The 20,479-nt window shown below is 45.9% G+C and overlaps 1 long non-coding RNA gene across 1 annotated transcript in view; it reads left to right on the top strand.

Annotated features, from left to right (window-relative positions):
- The window catches only part of LOC128690922 (uncharacterized), a 162,355-nt gene extending 145,419 nt beyond the window's left edge, over nucleotides 1-16,936 (top strand). Inside the window, exons 2-4 of the long non-coding RNA XR_011392392.1 lie at nucleotides 5,992-6,087; nucleotides 15,911-16,072; nucleotides 16,438-16,936. This is a non-coding gene — a long non-coding RNA (uncharacterized lncRNA). The remainder of the gene's footprint in view (nucleotides 1-5,991; nucleotides 6,088-15,910; nucleotides 16,073-16,437) is intronic.
- Nucleotides 16,937-20,479: the final 3,543 nt, after the last annotated feature.

Genomic DNA, 20,479 nt, shown 5'->3' with positions numbered 1-20,479 from the left:
TTGGCCGTGTAGCCTGATAGAGGGAGGGAGGGAGGGCAAAGTGGAGACGATGTCGAAGGAGGATGTTCCCCCCACCTGCAGCGCTCTGAGTCAACACCGCAACACCTACAGGCAAGGGAACCGGGGGGACCTCTTGGCCATCACAGCGGCATAATGTTATTTGAGTTACCTCTAAAATACTTGAGTGTTTACCTCACTCTCTGCGACAAATCGTTTTCTTAAACATTTCAGGGGTGACTTTGCTTCATATTTCCCCTCTTAACGTACTAGGCAGCGCAGAACACGCGTGGTATGCGATTAAAGGAAGTGCTGGGTGCCTACTACAAAGGGAGGTTGGCAAACACTGAGGTTTCTCCCAGGATTGGCTGCGTCTCGGGATAAAGCGGCCCAAGTGTTTTGTCATTTGCTCAGAGTAAATATTGGGGAAATTTCAAAGAGAATAATAGCCGTGCCTGAGAGCCGTTTAGGCAAGACAATGGTGCCCAAGCTCTCTTAAAAAGAGTTTTGGAGACACAAACGCGCTGGCGTCATGGTTTCGTTTACTTTCTGCAGCTTCCATATGCGCTGTTTGTTAGTTCTGAGAGATGTCGACCAGCTTGTTTTTAGTGTCTGCCTAATTTATGGTCTGCTTGTTAAGGAAGAAAATTTCCTCGTTATTTGGATTATTAACTCCGGATAATTATTAACCCAGAATGACGCAAAAAAAAATCAAGCAGTCTGCTTATATATTTTGAGGACCTGTTTAGGTCCTTCCCCAATATGCGACTAACTCCCGGGTATCTATTTATTGCTAGGTATGAGAGACAGTAGGTGCTAGGAGATATGTCCATACGTTCCGTCTTATTCAAAATTCTCTCAGATGCAAACCGAAAATATTGCCAGTGCGCTCTTTAAAGAACAAGGATAGCAGTTGTAAACAGACTTACTCATATTTTTCAGCTTGCCTGGGTATTTAACCCAGATTGTTTTAGTTACGAGCCAAACACCCTGAGCCATCTTCATGTAATGGATTCGAACCCGTGATCGAGTGGTTCTCAGATTATCAATCCGGCACTTTTCCAAATCAAGCCAGAGGGTAATGAGTAGGGTGGAATGGATACGGGGTAAGTTGTCAGCTTCCTTATAAACTCCAAACACGAAGAGGATGATGAGCAGTACCTTAACCAGTAAATTATTTTACCCTGGTGAAGTTTGTGGCAGTCACGACTGTGACTTAACCCAGATAAGGAGTACTGTCCCACTCCACCAGGTAGATTAAGTAAATTTATTTATCTACGCGTAAGTACAACTATCATACATAGTTTAACATGTGTAAATTACCTAGGATAACCCGAAAAAGTCAAAGTGGCTTATTGCCACTGGGGCTCCTCTCAATAAGTTGTAAAAATTTTAAATGACAAATGCAACAATTCATACGAAAGACTGGGATTACAACCCATGATCTGGTGGCTTATTTAGTAAGTAAATCCACCAGGAGGCCTGGTCACAGACCGGGCCACGGGGGCGTTGACCTCTGGAACTCTCCAGGTCTCCAGGTAATTTAGGCACAGGTACACATAAGTACAATTATCATAGTGTAAATTACCTAGGATAACCCAAAAGGGTCACCCACACGTTTCTAGGGACTTGCTACTGCTGGAGACTCGTAGTGGAAGAAACTGCAAGTCCTCTTCACTTTCTATTAAGTTGGATGTCTTTCCTCTTCCCAGACGTTGTGGAAACTTGCGGGTTTTGCGCTTCCATATCATTAGAATAAAGTATATCTCGCTTCCTCTACCTTCCCTACTACTTCCTCTCCCTCTAACTTCCTCATACCACTGCCTCCCTCAACTTTCCCTGCCCCTAATCCCCCTTTTCTTATTAACCTTATGTTTCTGCCTTCCCACGGACCCTGCCGTCCCTGCCATCCCACGGACCTTGGTGTCCTACCGTCCCTGCTGTCCCACTACCCCAGTCATCCTACCGTCCTTGCCGTCCCACCGTCCCTGCCGTCCCACCGTCCCTGCCATCCCACCGTCCCTGCCATCCCACCGTCCCTGCCGTCCCACGGTCCCTGCCGTCCCGCCGTCCCTGCCATCCCACCGTCCCTGCCGTCCCACCGTCCCTGCCGTCTCACCGTCCCTGCCGTCCCGCCGTCCCTACCGTCCCACCGTCCCTGCCATCCCACAGTCCCTGCCATCTCACCGTCCCTGCCGATAACCGTCCCTGCCATCCCACCGTCCCTGTCATCCCACCGTCCCTGCCGTCTCACCGTCCCTGCCGCCTCACCGTCCCTGCCGTCATACCGTCCCTGCCGCCCCACCGTCCCTGCCGTCCCACCGTCCCTGCCGTCCCGCCGTCCCTACCGTCCCACCGTCCCTACCATCCCACCGTCCCTGCCGTCCCACCGTTCCGGCGTCCCTGCCATCTCACCGTCCCTGCCGCCTCACCGTCCCTGCCATCCCACCGTCCCTGTCATCCCACCGTCCCTGCCGTCCCACCGTCCATGCCGTCCCGCCGTCCCTGCCATCCCACCGTCCCTGTCGTCCCACCGTCCCTGCCGTCCCGCCGTCCCTGCTATCTCACCGTCCCTGCCGCCTCACCGTCCCTGCCGTCCCACCGTCCCTGCCGTCCCTACTGTCCCACCGTCCCTGTCGTCCCACCGTCCCTGCCGTCCCGCCGTCCCTACTGTCCCACCGTCCCTGCCGTCCCACCGTCCCTGCCGTCCCACCGTCCCTGTCATCCCACCGTCCCTGCCATTCCACCGTCCCTGCCGCCTCACCGTCCCTGCCGCCTCACCGTCCCTGCCGTCCCACCGTCCCTGCCGTCCCACCGTCCCTGCCGTCCCACCGTCCCTGCCGCCTCACCGTCCCTGCCGCCTCACCGTCCCTGCCGTCCCACCGTCCCTGCCATGCCACCGTCCCTGCCGTCCCACCGTCCCTGCCATCCCACCGTCCCTGCCGTCCCACCGTCCCTGCCGTCCCACCGTCCCTGCCATGCCACCGTCCCTGCCGTCCCACCGTCCCTGCCATCCCACTGTCCCTGCCGCCTCACCGTCCCTGCCGTCCCAGCCATGCCACCGTCCCTGCCGTCCCACCGTCCCTGCCATGCCACCGTCCCTGCCGCCTCACCGTCCCTGCCGTCCCACCGTCCCTGCCATGCCACCGTCCCTGCCATGCCACCGTCCCTGCCATGCCACCGTCCCTGCCATGCCACCGTCCCTGCCATGCCACCGTCCCTGCCATCCCACCGTCCCTGCCATCCCACCGTCCCTGCCGCCTCACCGTCCCTGCCATGCCACCGTCCCTGCCATGCCACCGTCCCTGCCATGCCACCGTCCCTGCCATGCCACCGTCCCTGCCATGCCACCGTCCCTGCCATGCCACCGTCCCTGCCATCCCACCGTCCCTGCCGCCTCACCGTCCCTGCCATGCCACCGTCCCTGCCATGCCACCGTCCCTGCCATGCCACCGTCCCTGCCATGCCACCGTCCCTGCCATGCCACCGTCCCTGCCATCCCACCGTCCCTGCCATCCCACCGTCCCTGCCGTCCTACCGTCCCTGCCATGCCACCGTCCCTGCCATCCCACCGTCCCTGCCATCCCACCGTCCCTGCCGTCCTACCGTCCCTGCCATGCCACCGTCCCTGCCATCCCACCGTCCCTGCCATCCCACCGTCCCTGCCGTCCTACCGTCCCTGCTGCAACAACACCTACTAGCCTAGACGTACTCAGCTTCCACAGATGAGAGCTTCATCATCACCATACATTATTGACGACGATCACCTTTTCTCTCCCTTGTGGACTCTGTGTAGCGTCACCCTCTGAAGGCTCCTCCAGCAGCTCCAGGAGACAAAAGAAGAAAAACCTGCCGTATCGTGTTGGAATGAAAAGAATAAACAGCAGCAGGAAGAACTGGCAGTGTGCTGGGACCCTGGGGGTAGTTTAAATCTCTCTCTCTCTCTCTCTCTCTCTCTCTCTCTCTCTCTCTCTCTCTCTCTCTCTCTCTCTCTCTCTCTCTCTCTCTCTCTCTCTCTCTCTCTCTCTCATTGTTGCTTCATACAATGTTAGGTTAGTAGAGCCTCCTTCATCTCCCGCGGCCCACCGCTGTTCTCCTCTGATTATTCTCTTATTTTTAAGAGCTGGTCTCTGATGATACGTTTTATCTTGTTTCTTTATGTATGGATTAGGTTTGATTTAGTAAGAAGAGAAGAACGAGAGCAAGAGAGAGAGAGGGGAGGAGAGGAAGGGAGAGAGATTGGTTGTTCCTGGGTGCGGTATGAAGGCAGTGTTTACACTGTTTTTTGTTTTAGCAAGCTATGTAAATGTAAACAGCCGCCATTGTTATTTCTTCTGTTCTCCAGCAAGGGGATGAGGGCATTGTGTTCACCCCCATCTGTTTGTATCTGTGTTTCCTTCGTTAGAGAGAGCTCCTTAGGGATCTCTTTACGCCACTGTAGAATTATAATTTATAATATAAAGCTAATAAGTTGAGTAATTGGGATTAATTAAAGTCTGTCGAATACACGAACTAGAGTAAAGAATACTTGAATCTCGGAAATATATATATGTCGTGCCGAATAGGTAAAACTTGCCAAATAAGGCAAGCGGAAATTTGTGTATGCAATAATTTCGCAAAAATCATTCTGAACCTAACGAAAAAAATAAATTTCATTGTGTTTGTTTATAATTAAATTATTGTACACTTATCTAAAATATATTTAGCTGGATTAGGCTAAATTAAATTGCGTTTATTATAATAACGTCAGGTAAGTTTTCTAAGGTTCTTTTAGTACAAAATTATTATTTTTTACATTAACATAAATTAAAAAAATATATATTTAAATGTATAAGAGAAAATTTTAGAACGGATTTAATTTCAAATGAGTTCTAGCTAATTAACCAGTTTTAAATATTCTGCACGACATTATATATATATATATATATATATATATATATATATATATATATATATATATATATATATATATATATATATATATATATATATATATATATATATATATATATATTTGTATAGTATTACCATCATTATTCTTAATATAATTATTTTCATAATTATTTCATTAATATTATAAAAAAAATTATTATAGATAAATGTGCTCACAATATTCTGAATATTTTATTTGTTCAATTTGTCATTTCGAACAAACGTTCAAACATGAACGCTGAATTACCTTAATGGCGCTCTTTGTGCAATATTCATGAATTTATTAAACTAATGACCGTAATGGCAATACAATTTAGTGGCGTATCACATGCTAGTTTTCAAAAGTTTTATTAAACGCGTTAATGAATAAGTATACAGGAATTTTTTGAGGGGTTTTGAGTTTTTTGAGGGAGAATATTCCAGCAAATATTTCTGTAGTGAATGACCAGGTTCTTCTTCTTCTTAAAAGTAACTTTGCAGAATAAGCATTTTTATAGTAAAATTATTATTATTATTATTATTATTATTATTATTATTAACCCACCTTTATCACTGTCTCTGCTCATTCCCATGTCCCGTGAACTATAAAATACTTATACAATATCTTTTTGTATATATATATATATATATTATATATATATATATATATATATATATATATATATATATATATATATATATATATATATATATATATATATATATATATATATATATATATATATAATAAAAAAACCTACTTGAAAAGGCACATTAAAAAAAACTAATAGATTTTTCTTTTCACTGTGAACTAATGATTTTTTTCAGAGCAACTATTTTTTTTCTATATCATCAGGAATTTTATGTAGAATTTTTTCGACTGTTTTCTATTAGAAATTGCCATCATTTAACCCTTTATTTTTTCCCAGGTTATATTATGCGCTTGCAAATTGCACCTTTTTTGTGGGAGTTATCTAGCAGAGAAAATCTTTTACAGTGTTTGTGTGGCGTTAAATTGATAATAAAAGATTTTTGTATATGGAATGAAAAAAAAAAGGTATATCTTTTTTTTTTTTTGGACAGATGCGAGCGTCGTCGGCCTGTCATTAGGCTAATATGGAAACTGTCCCGGCGGGAAGCAGAGTGTGAAGCTGTCTTTCCTAATCCTCCAGTGAATGGGTAAGAGAATCAAATACTTTTAATGGACGCTGCTCCCCTTTGGCTATGAAAGAGCCAGAGGATCGGAACCCCCAAGCCTTTATTCTAATTGAAGGTGACTCTGTATAGATGACTTGATCTTCCTTCACCGATACATCAAGGGGTAGCACACACACACAAGTTGCCGGACATTACCTTCTGCTGCTTTCCTCGCGGGATTTGACGGATTTCCACCGTCTTTTTTCGCCCTTGTCGGGCTTAGTGGATCACATTCAGGAGTGTTGTCTTTACTGTTTTCTCAGATATCAGTCCTCAAGCCTGGGGGATTGTCATAATGTTAAAAATCAGGGAATAACGAGGACACTGCTCGAAAATAGGTAGCTGATCGGCCGCCATTGATGCGTGTGTTTCTTTCAGAGACGGGCCTCCAGGTTCCCAACAAAGGCGACCACGGGCTTACTTTGACTTCACGTAAATAAGGCATCGGTCTGTAGTTTCCATTCAGCTTATTCTGCCCTCTGGTCCCAAACGGATTATTAAATATTTAGTTCTGGACGCCGTTTCTCCGTTGGCCCAGTTGGAAAAATGTTAAGAATCCGAAGGATTTTTTTCTCCCCTTCGAATTGCTCTTCTAGTCTAATTAGTTTTCCTTTGTTGATTCGTGAAACTTACATTCTTTATGTATTCCTTGGGATGTGTCTCTAGCTGGGAAGTAGCTGCAAGGTCACGAATGTCAGTTATGACAGTGTCTTCCATTGCAGACACTGCAAGGCTCCAGGCGGACATCAACCAAATCTTTCAGTGGGCTGCAGAAAACAATATGAAGTTCAACGATGAGAAATTTCAATTACTCAGATATGGTAAGCACGAGGAAATTAAATCTTCATCAGAGTACAAAACAAATTCTGGCCACAAAATAGAGCGAAACACCAACGTCAAAGACCTGGGAGTGATCATGTCGGAGGATCTCACCTTCAAGGACCATAACATTGTATCAATCGCATCTGCTAGAAAAATGACAGGATGGATAATGAGAACCTTCAAAACCAGGGAGGCCAAGCCCATGATGACACTCTTCAGGTCACTTGTTCTATCTAGGCTGGAATATTGCTGCACACTAACAGCACCTTTCAAGGCAGGTGAAATTGCTGACCTAGAAAATGTACAGAGAACCTTCACGGCGCGCGTAACGGAGATAAAACACCTCAATTACTGGGAGCGCTTGAGGTTCCTGAACCTGTATTCCCTGGAACGCAGGAGGGAGAGATACATGATTATATACACCTGGAAAATCCTAGAGGGACTAGTATACCGAACTTGCACACGAAAATCACTCACTACGAAAGCAAAAGACTTGGCAGACGATGCACCATCCCCCCAATGAAAAGCAGGGGTGTCACTAGCACGTTAAGAGACCATACAATAAGTGTCAGGGGCCCGAGACTGTTCAACTGCCTCCCAGCATACATAAGGGGGATTACCAACAGACCCCTGGCAGTCTTCAAGCTGGCACTTGACAAGCACCTAAAGTCGGTTCCTGACCAGCCGGGCTGTGGCTCGTACGTTGGTTAGCGTGCAGCCAGCAGCAACAGCCTGGTTGATCAGGCTCTGATCCACCAGGAGGCCTGGTCACAGACTGGGCCGCAGGGGCGTTGACCCCCGGAACTCTCTCCAGGTAAACTCCAGGTATGAATACGAATTATGGGAACATTTAATGTTATACGTGAGAGATTTGCCATACAGTGACCCTTGAATTTCAGCCTTTACTCCGTCTCCCTCCCTCCCTCCGCCCCTCTCTCCGTCCCTCCCTCCCCTCCCTCCCTCCCTCAGCCCCTCTCTCCGTCCCTCCCTCCCCTCCCTCCCTCCCTTCCTTCCCCTCCCCTCCCTCCCCTCCCTTCCCTCCCTTCCCTCCGTTCCCTCCCTTCCCTCCGTTCCCTCCCTCCCTCTCTCCCTCTCCCTCTCTCCGTCTCTCCCTCCCTCCCCTCCCTCCCTCCGTCCCTCCCTCCCTCCCTCCCTCCCCTCCCTTCCCCTCCCTCCCTTCCCCTCCCTCCCTTCCCCGCCCCTCCCTCCCTTCCCCTCCCCTCCCTCCCTTCCCTCCCTTCCCTCCCTTTCCTCCCTTCCCTCCCTTCCCTCCGTTCCCTCCCTCCGTCTCTCCCTGTCTCCGTCTCTCCCTGTCTCCGTCTCTCCCTGTCTCCGTCTCTCCCTCCGTTCCCTCCCTCCCTCCGTTCCCTCCCTCCCTCCTTCCCTCCCTCCCTCCCTCCCTCCCTCCCTCCCTCCCTCCCTCCCTCCCTCTCCCTCTCTCTGTCTCTCCCTCTCTCCGTCTCTCCTTCCGTTCCCTCCCTCCCTCCCTCCCTCCCCTCCCTCCCTCCTTCCCTCCCTCCCTCCCTCCCTCTCCCTCTCCCTCTTTCCGTCTCTCCCTGTCTCCGTCTCTCCCTCCGTTCCCTCCCTCCCTCCGTTCCCTCCCTCCCTCCGTTCCCTCCCTCCCTCCCTCTCCCTCTCTCCCTCTCTCCGTCTCTCCCTCCGTTCCCTCCCTCCCTCCCTCCCTCCGCCCCTCCCTCCGTTCCCTCCCTCCCTCCGTTCCCTCCCTCCCTCCGTTCCCTCCCTCCCTCCGTTCCCTCCCTCCCTCCGTTCCCTCCCTCCCTCCCTCCCTCTCCCTCTCTCCGTCTCTCCCTCCGTTCCCTCCCTCCCTCAGTTCCCTCCCTCCCTCCCTCCCTCCCTCTCTCCCTCTCCCTCTCTCCGTCTCTCCCTCCGTTCCCTCCCTTCCTCCGTTCCCTCCCTCCCTCCCTCTCTCCCTCTCCCTCTCTCCGTCTCTCCCTCTCTCCGTCTCTCCCTCTGTTCCCTCCCTCCCTCCGTTCCCTCCCTCCCTCCGTCCCTCCCTCCGTTCCCTCCCTCCCTCCGTCCCTCCCTTCGTTCCCTCCCTCCCTCCGTCCCTCCCTCCGTTCCCTCCCTCCCTCCCTCCGTCCCTCCCTCCGTTCCCTCCCTCCCTCCCTCCGTTCCCTCCCTCCCTCCGTCCCTCCCTCCGTTCCCTCCCTCCCTCCGTTCCCTCCCTCCCTCCGTCCCTCCCTCCGTTCCCTCCCTCCCTCCGTTCCCTCCCTCCCTCCCTCCCTCCCTCCCTCCCTCCCTCCCTCCCTCCCTCCCTCCCTCCGTTCCCTCCCTCCCTCCGTCCCTCCCTCCGTTCCCTCCCTCCGTTCCCTCCCTCCCTCCGTTCCCTCCCTCCCTCCCTCCGTCCCTCCCTCCGTTCCCTCCCTCCCTCCCACTAAAGATTCTACATGACTATGATTAAAAAAAAAAAATTCTGAGATTTTAAAACTAGAATATCTGGACTACCTTATTCAGTTGTCAAATTTACTCTAAAAAGAATCAAGTAATGCAACAAGATATTCAGATCCTAATTATAATCTTAATTTCTACAAGTACCTGTACGAGGTATACACACCTAACTGACATCAATGACATACTACTATAAACAAACCCCTGGTCATGCAGAGTATTGTAGATGAATGGTTCAGAGAACCGACATGTTCATAAATTAGACACATGTGCAACTCTTGGGTATCTTTATTGAGCAAACGTTTCGCCACACAGTGGCTTCATCAGTCCATACGTAGGAGAAACTTGGGCACGACCTACTTCCACATTGAACAAATGTGACACCACCTATGACTGCTACACCTCTCCTGCCATACGGTTTATAAGCTCCTTCTCCGCTCATATGCCGTATTCTATTCAAGATTGATGGACTGACCACATCGACTCAAGGTTGAGGGACTGATTACCTCATTCTCCTCCTGTTCTTCAAGTTTCTCCTACGTATGGACTGATGAAGCCACTGTGTGGCGAAACGTTTCCTCAATAAAGATACCCAAGAGTTGCACATGTGTCTAATTTATCATGCACAGTATTTCTGGCAAATTAGCTAATTTTGTCCCCAGGATGCAACCCACAATCGACTAACACCCAGGTACCTATTCTACTAATGTATGAACAGGGACAGTAATATATAATTATATATATATATATATATATATATATATATATATATATATATATATATATATATATATATATATATAGAACGAGACAAAAATGTATTATAAATTTTATTTAAAGAAACTATTTGAAATGGACCTATTTATAATAACCTGAGAATTATTTTTAATTAATAATAATATAATTATTTATGTAATAATGATAAGAACAATAACAATAACGCAGTGCATTACGCCGCTGGCCAATTAAGAAGGCGGGACAAAACCAAGTGCTCCCGGGTCAGCCTCTCTCCCTTTCCCTCTCTTTCTCTCTCTCTCCCTCTTAATTGTTCTTGACTTGCTCGTTCTCTCCCTCCCATTGTTCTTCGCTCGTTGTTTTCGTTCACTGTGGCGCTGACTCCTACTTCCGGCACTTGGCCGGAATAGGTTGTCATTAATCTTCGTCGGTTGTCACACGGTTTCACTTCTTTATTCCCAGAAACTCGAGGGAGGGAAAAGGGGAACGGAGGCTGAAAGTCGCTCCTGACGGCACAGCATCTGAAAAAAATGTATATTGTAAGGGACATTTTCTCAAAAAAAAAATTTTATAAACTCAAAAACTATATATATATATATATATATATATATATATATATATATATATATATATATATATATATATATATATATATATATATATATATGTCGTGCCGAATATGTAAAACTGGTCAATTAGCAAGAACTCATTTAAAATTAGGTCCTTTCTGAAATTTTCTCTTATACGTTTAAAGATACATTTTTTTCATTAATGTTAGTGTAAAAAATTTTAATTTTGCACCAAAAGCATCTTAGAAAACTTACCTAACCTTATTATAAAAAGAACAATTTATTTTAGCCTAACCCAACTAAATATATTTTAGATTTGTTTACAGTAATTTAATACTAAACAAACACAGTGAAATATATTTTTTTCGTTAGGTTCAGAATGATTTTGGCGAAATTATTGCATACACAAATTTTCACTTGTCCTATATGGCAAGATGAACGTTGCTATTTAAGCCAAGATCGCAAGTTCTGCCTATTCGGCACGACATATATATATATATATATATATATATATATATATATATATATATATATATATATATATATATATATATATATATATATATATATATATATATATATATATTAATGTGTGTGTGCATGTGAGTGTTACTATGTAAGACAAATGTAATGATCCAAAACTTGTGTAAAATTGTCTCCAAATAATCGCACTTGGTATTTGGAAATGCGGCAGATTAAGCGAAAAAATAAATTGCAAGCGGGGGGTTGGAAATTGCTCATAAATATCCTGGAAGAATCGGGCCAATAATGTAAGAGGAAAGATGATTATCCCGAGGAATCGGTAAGGGATACGGGGGATGGAAGATAGAGGGGGTGGATAGCTGGGGAGGTGAGGGGAAGGTCGAGGTGCTCTGGGGAACCAGGCATGTTAGCGGAAACTGTGTGTTTGTTTGGGCCAGGAACCGGCAACGCTTTGTCTCTTCAGAACCATTGAGCTGCTCTAATGACTGTGAATGTTGACTGTGCTTGTGTTGGGCCAGCGAGGTGAGTGTGACGCTGGCAGCCGGGGGAGGTGGAGGCTCAGTGTAGGCGCTGCATGTTCAGTGTAGTTGCTTGGTATTCAGCGTAAGAGCTGTGTATTAAGTGTAGGTCCTCTATGTTAAGTGTAGGTCCTCTATGTTAAGTGTAGGTCCTCTATGTTAAGTGTAGGTCCTCTGTGTTAAGTTTATGTCCTCTATGTTAAGTGTAGGTCCTCTGTGTTAAGTTTATGTCCTCTATGTTAAGTGTAGGTCCTCTATGTTAAGTGTAGGTCCTCTATGTTAAGTGTAGGTCCTCTATGTTAAGTGTAGGTCCTCTATGTTAAGTGTAGGTCCTCTGTTAAGTGTAGGTCCTCTATGTTAAGTGTAGGTCCTCTATGTTAAGTGTAGGTCCTCTATGTTAAGTGTAGGTCCTCTGTTAAGTGTAGGTCCTCTGTTAAGTGTAGGTCCTCTATGTTAAGTGTAGGTCCTCTATGTTAAGTGTAGGTTCTCTGTGTTAAGTGTAGGTCCTCTATGTTAAGTGTAGGTCCTCTATGTTAAGTGTAGGTCCTCTATGTTAAGTGTAGGTCCTCTATGTTAAGTGTAGGCCCTCTGTTAAGTGTAGGTTCTCTGTGTTAAGTGTAGGTCCTCTGTGTTAAGTGTATGTAGGTCCTCTATGTTAAGTGTAGGTCCTCGATGTTAAGTGTAGGTCCTCTATGTTAAGTGTAGGTCCTCTATGTTAAGTGTAGGTCCTCTGTGTTAAGTTGTAGGTTTAGAGTAGGTGCTGTATTTTAAGTATAAGAGTTGTATGTTAAGTGCAGGAGCTAGATGTTCAGTGTAGATGTTTATCACATGCTGTTGAAGTTATATAAAGATGTTTACAGTAGTTATTAAGTTTATTTAAGCACAGGTACACGTAAGTATAATTATCATACATTTGATGTTACGGTACTTACAGTGATTGTTAAGTAGGTTGCTGGGTTTGGTTAGGTTGGATTCGTTACGTTAGATAGGGATACGGTGAGCTAGTTTATATTAAGTTGGTTACAGTGGTTAACCAAGAGTTATTTTTTAATATTCTCCAAGTATAACCCAGAAGACAAAAAATACCTAAAATAATTGTTTTTCCAGTTTGCACAAACAAAATTATCTCCCTCGCGTAAACCAATCAATATTACACATTTTCCATTCAAGACTTTCCCGAAACATAGTGGAGCACCTCAACTCAATGTTTACTGTGTACTTTATATAACATTTTTATTATAATAAACATATATGGACATTCTTATTATCATTTGAAAATAGAATAATAATATTTAGTGAGAGGCTGACTACACTATAATCTCTAATCACACAATAGAGCGGAAAAGTAGTGTGAAGGACTTGGGAGTGTTAATGTCAGTGGATCTCACCTTCAAGGATCACAACAGCTTGGAAAATGATAAGCTGGATAATGAGAACCTTCAAAACAAGGGATGCCAAACCATTGATCTTTTTTCAATCATATGTACTCGTTAGACTGAAATACACGATATTTTTTCACTCCAGAAGTATGTTCAGGTGCCAGTACTGACCGAATTTGTTCCCATAAGGAATATTGTGAAGTAGATTAGTCCATTTCAGACCCCCAAACATACACGTACAAACGCACTTACATAAATACACTTACATAATTGGTCGCATTCGGAGGTAATCGTTATGCGGGGGTCCACTGTACTGCTGTACACTAACTTCTCCAAATCAGCACTCAGAAATCACTCCCCACGAAAGCAAAAGGCTGGGCAACCGGTGCAATATACCCCCAATGAAAAGTAGAGGCGCCATTGATACAATAAGACAAAACAGCAAGTGTCCGGGGCCCATGACTGTTCAACAGCCTCCCCTCCCCCGGCAAAGGGAAATTACCAATAGACCCCTGGCTGCTTTCAATGGGAAGCTGGACAGATACTTAAAATCAGTACCCGGTAAATCAGTCCCTGGTCCACCGGGAGGCCTGGCCAAGGACTGGGCCTTGGGGGCGTTGACCCCCGGAATACCCTCCAGGTAGATAATGTGACTCCACTTTATATTAAGGGTATCTTGTTATTATTGTGTACAGATGTACGTTCATTTGGTAGGATGTGATGTAGTTTTAATTAGCAAACTGCTTGTTAAGTCATTGTTTAAGGTAGTGGTGCAGCATGAGAAATCTGTTGTCATCTTGATTCTTCTAGTTTGAATATATGGTTTAGAAAACCGAAAAGTTGATAAATGAGACACGTGTAACATTTACACATGTGTCTCATTTATCGTGATGTTGCGGGCTTACTTTGATCCCTATTTTAGGAATTAAATTATTCTTGACTGGTGGTGAACAGGTTCTGTAGTACCTTAATGACCCTCGTGTAGTCGATAGCCTTTAAACCCCATTAACCACTCACCTTCAGTTGTCAGCCAGCCGCGGGGAAATGTCCACTTCCTCTTGTTGCTCCTCGACTCACCTTGTACAAGTACAAGTATGTGAATACCAGCAGAGTGTGGGAATAAGAGACAAATGCACAATCAACACATTTATTGGGGGGGGGAGTTTCACCGCTAGTGGCTTTATCAGTCCTGATTAAAACACGAGGGTCATTAAGGCTTCATGCCACCTGTTCACCATCAGTCATGAATGTATTCACTCGTTAAGTTCGATTGGTAGCGCACTCAGCTCACACAGTGAGGTCCGGGGTTTGATCCCGGTACGGGTGGAAACATTAGGACGTGTTTCCTTAAGACACCTGCTGTCCATATTCACCTAGCAGTACAATAGGTACCTGGGTGTTAGTCGACTGGTGTGGGTCGCATCCTGGGACAAAATTGACCTAATTTGCCCGAAATGCTCTGGTCACAGACCGGGCCGCGGGGGCGTTAACCCCCGGAACTCTCTCCAGGTAAACTCCAGGTAATAACGAGGGGCTTTCTATATAGTAGTATGTCGATGTCAGCTAGGACTGTATACCTTGTACATGTACTTGTAGAAATAAAGTATTATTATTATTATTATTATTATTATTATTATTATTATTATTATTATTATTATTATTATTATTTTTATTTTTTAAAATACTCGGTATACGCACACATATGTTTAAGAGAATAAAATTTTATTTCATGGGTTTTGAATTTCTTCCATTTGTACCTTTTTTTATATTATGTAAATGTCATGCTGAAAATCCTTACATGTTCAATGTGCACAGCCTTTAATTTTCTGAGATTTCATTTAGAATTTTACACTACGCTTATAGAAGGCTCGTTAACGGACTTAGAAATATTGAATTTTACTGTACGTAACTTTCTTTAAACCATATTAAGTGAACTTTTTATATATGCATACTAGTGGGTTTCATTATGCTGAACAATATTTTATTATGAACTGAATTTTGTATACTACTTCAGGAAATATAATTTGTTTTTATACTTCACAAATTCGCTTCGCTAAGATTCTATACATTAGATCCCTCAAGGGAGGTTCCTTGATGCTGGTGAGGGGCTCTTGATCTAGGGAATTGGATCTGTGGATTTTTCGGATTATTAACCTGGAGAGTTTGTAACGTAGAATAATCAAAGGAAGCCACCATGTCTGCCTTATATCTGTTGGGGTCCCTTGATTGTCTTCTCTACGATGCAACCCACAACAGCCAGCTGACACCCGGGTACCTACTTACTGTTAGGTGAACAGGGGCCAACAGATATAAGGAAACATGCTCATTTTTTTTCACTTTTGCTGGGATCGAAGCTGGATCCTCAGATGTGAGCCAACGGTGTTACCAATACCAGCAGTAGCAGTAGAAATGAAAGTTTTACTGTTAATACCAGTGTTAGCAAGAGCAACCTGAATAGCAATTACTGAGCATCGACATTTGACACATTTAGGTCCGTTGTTCGATCCCCAGTACGGGTAGAAACATTAGGGCGTTTCCTTAAGACACCTGCTGTCCCTGTTCATCTAGCAGCAAGTAGGTACCTGGGTGTTAGTCGACTGGTGTGGATCGCATCCTGGGGTCAAAATTAACTTAGGTTGCCTGAAATCCTCTGCCTAACCAGGGGCTTTCTATATAGTAGTATGTCATTGATGTCAGCTATGGTCTGTATAAGTTATATCATGTACTTGTAGAAATAAAGGTTATTATATATTATGCGTCGTAACGTAGTTAGATGTCTCTTACAAGTCTTTACAGATATTAATATCTTAAGTTATTTTCTCAGCACAAACTCTCCAGATTACTAAATCTGCAAGTCAGTACCCACTCTGTCCGTCTCTCTCACACGCAGGTATTAACTGTGCAGCGAGGTACCTGTCTACGGTGGCCCGTGGCCTGGTAAGAAACGCTCTCGCTTCACACGCTGACTGGACGTGGTTCGATCCCCGGAAAGGGCGGAAACATTCGGCATGCTTCCTTACACCTGTTGTCCCGTTCTAGACCTAGCAAGCAAGTAGGTACCTGGTGTGGGTCACATCATAGGGGACAATATTGAGGACCCCAGTGGAAATAAGACAGTCCTCGATGACGCACTTCCTTTCTTGGGTTATCCTGGGTGGCTAACCCTCCGGGGTTAAAAACCGAACAAAATCTTAAGTGCAATTTTACTCTGGTTTGTATTAACATATCTGGATATAGTTTAGCTAAAACCGTTCAGGGTGAAATTACATCAAGTGTATATTGGCATAAATTTAATATTTACATAATATTTTGAGTGATACTATTTAATTTCATGATTAGTCTGTATGACACTTACGGATTTAATACTTGGTTATGATTATAATTATAATTTCATGATTCGTACTTTTTATTTTTCAGGCTTGTTACCGCAGTATTGGTTGCCTGGTCTTGCGGAAACTGGGAAAGTTAAAGTCCGCTGCCATCCCCTCCGTCACGGCTGTAAACTTCGCCTCGCCTCTATACAGTGCGACCGAAAAAAATATACGGCATTTGTTGTGTTCATTTTCTGCGCGTGGTTTACACAAGTCTATCTTGATCTCCGTTTTCTTTCATGTACCCTCGTTTTCTTTCACAGGTCCCCTCTTCCTTTATTCCCCGCTTGGCTATCTCCAATTATTCATTCCTGGGTTTTTAACTTTCATATCTCCCAGACCCGAAGTATTTTCCCTCTTGTAGCTTCGCGCGCCTTTACTGCAGCTTATTTAAATGTTTCTATTTTTATTCTAGTTGTCTTATCCCCAGGAGCTCTGCGGCGTAGCTGGCTCAGCTGCAACAAGTGTATATATGGAGCTAGTGATGTGGGAGTAACCATTCACGGATTTGTTGGACATGGACAGGGTTTGTACGGACATTAATGTAGCTCAGCCGGGCTGTGGCTCGTACGTTGGTTTGCGTGCAGCCAGCAGCAACAGCCTGGTTGATCAGGCGCTGATCCACCAGGAGGCCTGGTCACAGACCGGGCCGCGGGGGCGTTGACCCCCGAAACTCTCTCCAGGTAAACTCCAGGTTACAGCCGAAGGGATCCGGGTACGATTGCCGGGGTAGACTTATTTGGGGTATCCTAGGTTAAATGTGCATTAATGGTAATAACGAAAGACCCCGGGCTAGATCTTGGGGTGGGTGGACGCGTTGTGCGTGTCCCCTTATACCTGTTAGGTAAAAGAACACATGTGCAACTAATGTAACATTTTATTGTGGCAACGTTTCGCTCTCCAGGAGCTTTGTCAAGCTGTCACATTAGTTGCACTTGTGTCCTAACATATTGTCAGCAATACTACCAACCTTAATACATTCCTTATACCTGTTGCTCCTGCCTCCCTAGCAGCAAGTAGGTATCTGTTAACCTGTGTTATCTATTTATGCCTGCCCGAAATGCCTAAGCATGCTAGAGACCATTACCTGGAGTTTACCTGGAGAGAGTTTCGGGGGTCAACGCCCCCGCGGCCCGGTCTGTGACCAATATTTTAAAATATATAAACCACACAGTTTTACAAGGAAATAAACATTTATCATTATTATGGCTGCTGTACGTGGCGTCCCGCAGGGCTGGTATCTGGAAAGATGCCATAATGTTTTAATATGTTAGGTTATCCTAGCTTAATTTCTACATATACTGAGTAAGACCATTGAAAACATTGAACTTATGTATGAAACTAACTACAAACTTTTACGTTAAGGAGGACTGGGCTTTGAAATGATTATTTATTATTAAAATCAAGGGGGAAGCGCTAAACCCGGAGGATTATACAGCGCCTGGGGGGGATGTGGAAGGCATTCAGGCTTAATTCGGGGAACTGGAGCACAGATCCAATTCCCTAAATCAAGAGCCCCTCACCAACATCAAGGAACCTTCCTTGAGGGGGGCTTTGAAATGAGCGAATGGTATGATGCCAGCTCTGCAGGATGCTACATACAGCAAGAGATTATATAATAAGAACGCTTCAATCTGGAGGTCCCAAGGTGGTAATTGCAGTGATGTATAACCCACCACAGAACAGCAGGAGGCTGACACAAATACCTATTTGCTGCTAGGGAGACAGGAGCAATAGGTATAAGGAAATAAAAAAAAACACAGTACCGTGACTGGAACGATACACAAATAACCCGCACATAAAAGAGAGGAGCTTACGACGACGTTTCGGTCCGACTTGGACCATTTACACAGTCACAGTGTGACTAAATAGCCCAATTCGGACCATTTGTGTAGGTATAAGGCAGTGGTTCCCAAACTGGAGGTAAATTACCCCCTGGGGGTAATTTAACCATTTTTGGGGGGTAATGGAGGGGTGACAGAAAAAAAGTTATGAATTCTGAAAATCAAGAAAACAATGCGGTACCCAGTATGAGGATTATTGTTAACTTTGTCTTAGTATATAAAGTTGTAAAGTAAACCTATTATAAGTAAGTAATAAAGTTAAACCAAATAACAATAAACATCAAAAACTAATATACAGTATTAGAAAAGAAGAAATATATAGCTAAGTGTGTGGAAACCCAAAAGTATTTTGACAAGTATGCTTCAGGACAAAAGTCACTCAGTAGCCCAGATCGACCTGTCCAGTACGCGTCACTCACTTCCTGAGGCTGCCTCTATTTCACACTGTCAGTTTATCTGTGAGCATCAGCCGAGGTAGACATAAGCTGGTATGTATGTGTACTGCCCTGTGCAGTATATAGTTAGTATTTACCCACTGTTACTGTGAATTTGTAGCTATTATTAATTTTATATATAATGTATGTGTGGTTCTTACGTTTTCAATGGTTTTGCTAGGATTAGCAGAGTATGCGAGGCTGTATACGTTCACGTTTAGCCATATATATCAATAATAACAACATTTTGTGAAAGGGGTAACATGCTTTATGTGGCATGTTAAATTGGGTAACAAGCTGAAAAAGTTTGGGAACCACTGGTATAAGGTAACACGCAGAACGCGTTTCCTTATATTATTATCTAGTGTTATTATAGTATATAATACCAACCACAGTCTGGTATCTGTACTGAAGAGACGTTTCGCTCAGCAGGTTTCTGTGGTCGAAAGTAATAGTGATACGAGGTGATCAGTTCCTGAAAGTGAATGCGATCTTGGTGTTTATTCACCTCCATAGATGAAGGAACTGATCACCTTGTCTATATCTCCACTACTGTTGCCTCTTGTATTTTAACTGAAGAAGCCTGTGGAGCAGGCGAAATGTCTCGCCAATAGAGGTGTCGAACTGTTGCACGTCTTATGCATCAGCACTTAGTATGTAAATTCAGCTGTTAAAAAAATGGGACGCTATGTTGGACTTGAGTGGGAGAAGGGGAGGGGAAGTAGAGAAGGGGGAGATAGAGATGGGGAGGGAGGTAGAGAGGAGGGAAGGAGGTAGAGAGGGGGAAAAGGTAGAGAGGGGAGGGAGGTAGAGAGGGGGGGAGGTAGAGAGGGGGGAAGGAGGTAGAGAGGGGGGAAGGAGGTAGAGAGGGGGAAGGAAGTAGAGAGGAGGAGGATGTAGAGAGGGGGAGGGAGGTAGAGAGGGAGAGGGAGGAAGGAGGTAGAGAGGGGGGAAGGATGTAGAGAGGGGGAGGGAGGTAGAGAGGGGGAAGGAAGTAGAGAGGGGGAAGGAAGTAGAGAGGGGGAAGGAGGTAGAGAGGGGGGAAGGAGGTAGAGAGGAGGAGGATGTAGAGAGGGGGAGGGAGGTAGAGAGGGGAAGGGAGGTAGAGAGGGGGAAGGAGGTAGAGAGGGGTAGGGAGGTAGAGAGGGGGAGGGAGGTAGAGATGGGGAGGGAGGTAGAGGGGGGAGGGAGGTAGAGATGGGGGAGGGAGGTAGAGGGGGGAGGGAGGTAGAGATGGGGGAGGAAGGTAGAGATGGGGGAGGGAGGTAGAGAGGGGGAAGGAAGTTGAGAGGGGGAGGGAGGTAGAGATGAGGGAGGGAGGTAGAGGGGGGAGGGAGGTAGAGATGGGGGAGGGAGGTAGAGAGGGGGAAGGAAGTAGAGAGGGGGAGGGAGGTAGAGATGGGGGAGGGAGGTAGAGGGGGGGAAGGTAGAGGGGGAGGGAGGTAGAGATGGGGAGGGAGGTAGAGATGGGGGAGGGAGGTAGAGGGGGGAGGGAGGTAGAGGGGGGAGGGAGGTAGAGGGGGAGGGAGGTAGAGGGGGGAGGGAGGTAGAGGGGAGAGGGAGGTAGAGGGGGGGAAGGTAGAGGGGGGAGGGAGGTAGAGGGGGGAGGGAGGTAGAGGGGGGGAAGGTAGAGGGGGAGGGAGGTAGAGGGGGGAGGGAGGTAGAGGGGGGAGGGAGGTAAAGGGGGGGAAGGTAGAGGGGGAGGGAGGTAGAGGGGGGGAAGGTAGAGGGGGGAGGGAGGTAGAGGGGGGGAAGGTAGAGGGGGGAGTGAGGTAGAGAGGGGGGAGGGAGGTAGAGGGGGGAGGGAGGT

The sequence above is a fragment of the Cherax quadricarinatus genome, chromosome 24 (genome assembly GCF_038502225.1).
Source record: "Cherax quadricarinatus isolate ZL_2023a chromosome 24, ASM3850222v1, whole genome shotgun sequence".
NCBI classification, from domain to species: Eukaryota; Metazoa; Arthropoda; class Malacostraca; order Decapoda; family Parastacidae; genus Cherax; species Cherax quadricarinatus.
This window is presented reverse-complemented; position numbering and strand designations above follow the sequence as displayed.